The sequence below is a fragment of the Vombatus ursinus genome, unplaced genomic scaffold (assembly GCF_900497805.2).
Source record: "Vombatus ursinus unplaced genomic scaffold, bare-nosed wombat genome assembly UNPS02004337.1, whole genome shotgun sequence".
Lineage (NCBI taxonomy): Eukaryota > Metazoa > Chordata > Mammalia > Diprotodontia > Vombatidae > Vombatus > Vombatus ursinus.
The window spans coordinates 984,677-992,996 of NW_020944115.1; positions in this window are offsets into that span (position 1 = coordinate 984,677).

Genomic DNA, 8,320 nt, shown 5'->3' on the forward strand with positions numbered 1-8,320 from the left:
AGTTACGTCTTTTCTTGCTTTGATTGGGGAGGATTGTCTTTGTCCCGTTGGCTGGCAGATAAGCAATTTTACTTCTGTCATATGGGCGCAGATTTGGGATAACAAATGTAGAGTAAGGAAGTAGGCTACAGTCACTCTCCGAGCTTGTAAAACCCCTGTTGGTGCCTTAGAAGTCAACTCTCAGTTTGGGTCATTGAAAGAAGGTGGCAGGTTATTCTCCATTCAGGAACCCTGGGAATAAAGAGCCTTCCCCTACCCGTCCTCTTTTCTCTTCCTTCTCTCCCTCTTCTTCACTCTACTCTCCCATTACCTTCCCTCCACTTTTCCCCCCTCTTCCTTTCTCCTTCGTCTATTCATTCTTCTCCCCTTTCCCCCTTCCCTTTCATCTTTATTTCCTTAAAAATACATTCATTTGATCTGCTTTAGAAGCTTTTATTCGGGGATAAATAATTCATTCACTGAATGTTTGTTGAATGAATAAATGAATGAATTCAGCAAGCCTTGTGCAATAATACGCTTTTCATCAACATTACAAATTCAGTTGATGGTTAAACAAAGTTTTACAATCCAAATATCAATAGATTTAGACTGTGGTCATCAAGCAGAACTGATTCATTCATTTTTCTTTTTTTATGGGTTGGGGATTTGGCATTACCAAATGGCCAAATAATGGAACCCTCTACCAATCTGATTTGGCTGTTTCTGTGGCCAATACCAGTGGGCAACCCCATGGATGGAGCAGTTGCCAATGCTGGTTCTGAAGCCCTGATTGATTTTTGCCCCCCAATCCACATGATAGTCTCTCAAATTGCCAGATATTCCTGAAAGTCAGCGTCCTTCTCTTGGAATTTTGACCAGAGCCAATCATTCTGGGGGCATTAGACTTCTTCAAGATGATCCCTTGAGACCCTAACAGGAGACTTTTGAGGTCTGCACTGGCTATACAGGTAACCCTAGCCAGTGTAAGGTTCTAAGCCTGGTTAAACAAGGGATGTGGATTTGGATTTGCTAAAAGATCAGGAGAGCAGTAAAAATGTTACCTGTAGAGTCAGAGGATCTGAGTTCCAGTTCTCCTTGCCTCTTAATACTTGTGTGACCTTGGATACATCCTTTCACCTCCTCTAAGCCTCAGTTTTCACCTTTTCCACTTAATGAAGGGCCTTTGTTCCAGCTCTGGTGGTTTATGGTCCTTAGCACTTTCATCATCCTGGGCCTGAGTTTCTCCTTCTTTCACATAAGGGAGTTGAACTAGATAATCTCTAGGTTCCCATCTAACTGTAATGTCCTAGAGGCCCAAGTCCCTTCCTTTCTGAGGGCCTTAGTTTCCTCCCCTGTAGAGTAAGGGGAATGGGCTGGATGGCCTCTAATAACCTTTCCAATCCTCAATCTATGATGCTAGGAGCCTAGTGTGGGGTCCACAACTTTTGCCGAGGTCTCCAAACTGAAAGCAGCAAAGGATATTGGAGGGGGTATAAGTAAAATGGGGTTCCAGTCTTGGTTGTGCTGCTAGTTAACTGTGTGACCTTGGACAAGTCCCTGTCCCTCCCTGTCCCTCTGTTTCCTTCTCTTTAAATGGTTTGGATGGAGGCAGATGCTCTTGGAGCTTCACCCAGTAACTCTGTGTTTCTGGTAGCAGATGCTTTGTAGGGGGGGCACCCACTAATTTCCACAGCTGAGCTAAGGCTGTGTAATGAACCGAGACGTTACCAAATTGTCTGCAGCATGCATTCAAGGTTGCTGCTGGCCCGAACTGGCAGCTGCCACAACTGAGATCCAAGGTCTCTGGCACCCAGACCTTGTCCCAAAGCCACCTTGAATTTTGCACCTCATTGTCCACTCTAATGGAATGCCTAATGGTGTCCGTAGGCTACAGAGTAAAATGGAGTGGAATTCTAAAGGCAACAAATAGCTTTAGGTGGTACTGGTAGTTACTGGTAGGTACTGGAGGATTATGAGATTTAGAGCTGATGCCTCCTGAAAGGTCATCTAGTCAACCCTTCAAGGTTTCCAGCTGAGGCCCATAAAGGGAAAGTTACTTTTCCAAGGTCACTCAGCTAGTCAGTAGAAGAGTTGGGATTTGCACTCACTCCTTTGTCTCCTAGGGCAATGTTCTTTTCACTCCATTTTGTGGCCTCTCCTAACCCTAGGATCAACCTCCCTGAGTGAAGTCTTTGCACCGATTGCATTCTTATGACCAGGTAACTTTTGATTCAGTCCCTGCTTCCACTGTAGCTCCTGAACAGGCCCCAAACCTCCTTCCTGCTACTTGCAGGTTGCCCATTAGATGCCAAACTCATCAGGTAAATGTCTGGCAATTCCACTGTACTGGGGAGGGGGCGCTCAGGATCCCTCCTGCCCCGCTGGCTATGTTCACCCTGATCATGGGTTCTCCCTCTGGGGCAGGTGGGATAAGAACAGGAAGAACTTCTGGAAGGGATGCTGGGGAGGGGGACGGCCTGGTGGATCGCCTCAGAGAAAGATGGCGTCAGAGGCGTCTGCCTCTGGATAGCCAGCAGCTGAGGCAAACGTTCTTCCCTCCAGAGCCACTGGCCCAGAGCTAGCTTCCTTCCTGCCCCAGTTGTCTTGGAGAAGGTCATCCTCCCTCTGCAGTGTCTAGTTCTCCTCTAAGCATTCAACAAAGGGAAACGTGACAAGGGACATGTATCTCTATTTCCCACTGGTGTCAGCTGCTGACTGGGGGCCCATATGGTGAAGTTACTCTGCCTGCCTCTTTTTGTTTCCCACATCTGACTGGGATGGAAATGCCCCGCCTTTCCTTCCACCCCCACTTCATAGCCCTCCACCTGCTCTAAGGGTTCTCTTTCTTTTTACTCTGTAAGCTAGGGACACCATTTAAACACCCTGCCTATTTCCCTCCAAGTCAAAACATATTCCCTGTGTGAATGGGGAGGAAATAAGAGAAGAGAGGGGAGGTGAGCAAAGCCCTTCTGATGTCTACCTTCTGCAGGCAGCTAACATCAATCAATCAATCAAACACTAAGCCTTAATTAAGTATCTACCACGTGCCAGGCCCTATACTGGGTGATGGGGAGGCAAAGACAGACATAGACAAAGATGGAGCAGGCCTCATCCTTGAGGAGGGCCAATGTGTACATTTATAAGCATGTTTAAGATGAATCTAATGGCATTTTGGAAAAGAGGACATGAGCAGCTAGGGACCATGGCGGCTCTGCGTAGACAAGGTGGAGGTGAAAAGGGAGCCCAGAGATGAGAAACAGCAAGAAGGCCAGCTGGGCTGAACCATAGAATCTAGAAGGGGGAGGGATGTAACAAGGCTGGGAAGGTAGGTTGGATCCTGGCTGTAGAAACCAAATAGATGAGTTTTTATTTGATTCCAAAGGCAATGGTGAGTCATTGAAGTTTATGGAGTAGGGGCATGTCATGGTAAGACCTGCTCTTTGGGAAAATCACCTTAGTAGCTATGGAGAGGGTGGCTCAGAGTAGGGAGAGACTTGCAATAGTCCTGGTTGGAAGGGGGGAGGTCATGTGAGTGGAGAGAAGAGGGCATATGGGCATGATGTTGGGGAGATAGAAACAATGAGAATGGCAACTGATTAGATCCACAGGGTGAATTAGGATGAGGAGTTAAGGATAGCACCAAGCTTGTGAACATTGGTGATGCTTGCTGTGGGAACAGGGCGACTTTCAGGAGGAGTTTTGTCTTGGCTATGCTGAATTGGAGATGCCTGCTAGGCATCCAATCGCAAATGCTCAATAAGCAGGTGATGATGTGGGACTGGGGCCCAGGAAGGTGGCCGAGCTGCAGCTACAGATCTGGAGGCATTTCCGTGGAGCTTATCATTAAACCCCAGGCAGAGAGCTGAGTTCACCAAGTGAACTAGTGGAGAAAGGAAAGAGGTGTCAGGCCAGCTTGCTGAGCGTGCACCTAGAGTTAGTGTACATGACATGGAGGATGAGCAGAACTGGTCAGCTGGGTCAGAGGAGCACAAGGGTATAGGTGTGACGAGAAGACCAGAAGAAGGTGAACAGCGGGGTCCCAGGCTACAGAGAGCTCTGTACAAAAGGATGCGGGTTGAGAAAAGGCCATCTGGTTTTGTAACTAAAGGATCAATGGTGATTTTGGAGAGAGTAGCTTTGACTGAGTCAGGAAGGCAGAAGTCAGATTTCTGAGGGTTAGAGGAAAGGCCATGCAGGCACTAAGGGTAAACAGGTCTCCTCTCCCCCAAAGAGCACTACCCTGCCCCTCCCTCCAGCCTTGTCCCCTCTACACAGAAACTGGTGTTCTCAAACACTGGCTATGACCCTGAGGTCAAATGGTCTGCCTCTGGAAGGGCTTCTGTAAGATACTTGCTACTACTCCATTCACTAATCATCTGCTGAGCAGGGAAAGTCAGATCATGCAGAAGTATGTTTCTGCCACTAGCTGCATAGACTTCTCTGAGGGGAGGAAACTATGCATGGGCCTAGTTGTGGTCACCTCCCCCTCCCAAAGAATGCAGGGTTTCTCTGCTGATTAAGGGACATCCACATGGAAGAGGGGATGGTCTTGAAGTTGCCTTTAATAGACAGTAGAACAAGAGAATGTCCTGTTGAGGTGCAATAAGCACCTTGGAGGGCTTGTCTGACCTCTAAAGTAGGGTGCCAGTGGACATGCCTACCTCTATGGGGCGGGGCCTTCTGGTGCCTCCAAATAAAGGGTTATTTCCTTTAATCCCATCATGTTGATTGGTGAATTTGCAAATTGCTCAGAGACTCCCCTAATCACCCCTCCCCCCAACTTGTTACACCAACAATCACTGTCACTGTCATTTGTTGAAATGGTCAGGGAACGTTTCCCAAAGCATGTCAGACTTGAGCTTGGCCTTGAAGGAAAACTCAAATTTAGAAAAAGACCAAGAGGAATGGGAGAGTGTCACAGGTAGAGTGAAGATCAGACATATAGGTGGGAAAGTATAAAGGGAAGGGAATTGAGGCAGTGGGTGGGGGGATGGAAGGATGGAAGGGCAGAGACCAAGGTATCTGGGAAGCAGAGGAAAGATAATGCTAGAGAAACAGAAACACAGGTCATTGCTTGAGAGTTGGAGGGTACCTTAGAGGTCAACTAGCTCAACTTTCAGAAAGGGAAACTAAGTCCCAGAGAAGGAAAGGGATGTGTGTAAGTTCACCGTGTAGCAAAGGGAAAGAACTGGGATTCATATCTGAGAACTCTAAATCCAAAGCAGAATCTCTTTCCAGTGTGGTCTGCTGTCTGGTGCTTTAGGTTGTAGAGGGGCTTGGATACCTGTCTGAGGAGTTGGAGGGTTGGGCAACCATGGAGGACTTTTGAGCAGGAGTGTAATAATAAATAATAATAATAATAATAATAATAATAATAATAATAATAATGCTTTCAGGTGGGGAATGTACTTTGCACACTTGATCTCATTTGAGTTTCATCACAACCCTGGGAGGTTGGGCCTACAAGCACAAGATGAAAGGGGGTGGAGGAGAGCTGCTCCCCCAACCCACCAGCCCGGCCAGGGGGTTATTTCCTTCTGAAGAACAAGCTGGTTCCCAGTGCTGCACCTTTGCAGCAGCATTCTGCTCACTCTGCTGCAAATGGAAGGCAGATAGGTTTTGTTTAGAAGTGGCTTGTTGCTTCCCCATTAGCATGACAACCCATGGTGATGTTCAACATTCCATTTTCTCAGTGTGAAATTTCATAAGAGGAATGAAATTGATTCCTGTTTCCTCTCTCTCTGCACTTGGGGAGGGGACATGGGATCTTAATCTTGAGGCAGTGATGCTTGTGATCATCATTAGCTGACATTTATGAAATGCCAACAGTGTGCCAGGAATGAGGGGGCACACAGAACATGGGCATAGCTGTCCTTGGCAAGGCCCACACTCACAGAATCACTTCAAGGTAAAACTCCAAACTCTTTCAAACTGCTTCCTTTTTTGGTTTCTCTTACTGTTGTTGTTGAGCCGCCTCAGTTGTGTCCGACCCCATTTGGGGTTTTCTTGGCAAAGATACTGGAGTGGTTTGCCATTTCCTTCTCCAGTGTGCCCCTATTTTACAGTTGAGGAACTGAGGCAAGGCCCTGGGCCCTGGCCAGCTCCACCACTCACTCAGCTCTTCTAACTCGGCTCCCAGGCTGCTGGGCACCATTGGAGAGAGTCATGCAGATGTGCATGCTGGGGCCATTCCAAGTTCATGTCGTCTCATTCCCACCAAGCCCCAAGGCCTTGACAGTCCTGGTAGTTAGACTACTATTCTGACGCTGTTCGCTGTCCTGCAGGCCCCAAGCCCATCCAAATGAAATCCGAAACTGCAAGCTGTCAGAGTTCCATGCATTCTGAACCTCCGGTAGCTCTCCCATCTGTCTGTCATTTCCTGCTGCCACTGTCATCGCCCTTTTCAGGCTCCCAGTCCATCTCTCCTGCACTGTTAAAATGGCCTCCTAGCTATTCTCCTTGTTCACAGTCTCGATCCTCCTGCCAATCCATCCTGTACATGCTGACAGACACCTTTTCCTAAAGCATAGATCTAATTACATCTCTCCCCTGCTCAGAAGAATGTTAGTAGCTCCCCATCGCCTCCTGCAGAAAGTTCAAACCACTTAGTTTGCTAGAGCATTGAGACCTTCCTCAGTAGAATCCCAGATTGCCTCTCCCACTTCTCCCTTTCAGATTTCCTTCTGTGCTTCCTACACTCCAACCCATTTCTCGACCATGCTGCGGGTTTTCCCTGCCCCTACAACTCTGCCCATGTGATTCCCTTTACCTGGAATTCAGCTCCTCTGCATCCCACCCCTTGGTCTGCCATATCTCTATTGTGAAAATCCTAGTCATTTTTCAAGGCTGAGTCCAAATGTCCTGCACCATGAAGCTCACCCCTCCAGGTAGCAAGGATCACTCCTTCTTCTGAGCTCCTCCTCCCTAGTCTCTGAACTCCTCACAGCTGCCTGGGCTTACCATTAATTTATATACACGGCTTATCTCCCTTCTGGGTATTAGGCTCCTAGAGGGCAGAGACTAGGGAGGAAGAAATGTAGCATTTGGGGCTGTCAGAGAGTCACTTAACCTTCCCTGCCTCCTTGGTCACCTAGAAATTGGGTTAATGAGGTGGGCAGGGATCATTTATTCATTAATTAAATTTGGGTATTACTTTAAGGGTTTCCATGTTGGTTGTTGGGGGAGTTATGTGTGTAGGGGGGAATTCAACTTCCAAATGAATATCCAAGTGCTCTGGTCTTTTTCTGAGCATGAGCCTCTTAAATCATCTTTATTTGTTTGAAATTGGTTTCCTTATGGAATATATAAACAGAAGCCCATTTATTTTGCAGTAATAAGCACTTGGCCAAACTTTTCTGTGTGGCTGCCCACAGATTTTCCACTGGTGCTTTAAATCACCATTCATGCCCCATTGAATTTTACAACTATTTTATTAAGCATTGCTCAAGATAATGACAAGGAGTGCATTATGAGTAATAATCTGATTTTATATAAAAGGAAAGTGAGGCACAGAGATGGGACATGACTTGAGCAAGGTCACAAGTCAGTGGAAAACATGGGAAGTAGCAATCCTAGAGAATCAGCCCAGATAACTGTTGTGGTATCACTAGAACTTAGGAGCCTTTGCTTGGGGCTTACCCCATGGTGCTCAGCATCCTCAGCCTCTCTGGTCCCTGAGCCCAGGTCTGAAGAGCTGTCTTGTTGGGCTAAAGCATGCTGAGTAGGGCCAGGCACAAAGGTGAAGGAAGCTAAGTCTATTTTCTGTTCCTTCCCTCAGCTTCCGAGAATCCCGGGCAAACTTCAAGGCTCAGGTCAAATCCCATCTCCTTTCTGAAGTCCTTCCTTGCACACAACACAAGCTGCTCCTTTTTATTTGGTTTTGGAATGTGTTTGAGTCTTAGTTTTATATCAGACATGTATTAGACACCTGCTGCATATTGAACACGGTGCTAGGCACTGGGAGAGGTACAAAATTTAGCCAGGATGTAGTCCCTACCCTCATGGAGCTAATCAGGGGAGAAGACCCCAATAAGACCCAAGGCAGTCTGCTGCTTCCTACCTCGTGGAATTATATGATCCATGGGTTCCAGAGGTAGAGATAAAAGTGCTATGTGATGGCTTAGGGGAAAGGTCAATACCAGCAGTGAGGATCTGGGAAAGATTTCTAAAGGAATGCACATTTGAGTTTGCATAAAAACATGGAGAGGAATTAAACAAATCCAGAGGGTGGTGGAGAGGACATTGCAGGCATAAGGAATTCTATGTTGTCTTCATCACTGGAGTATGAATTCCTTTCTCTCTCTCTCTCTCTCTCTCTCTCTCTCTCTCTCTCTCTCTCTCT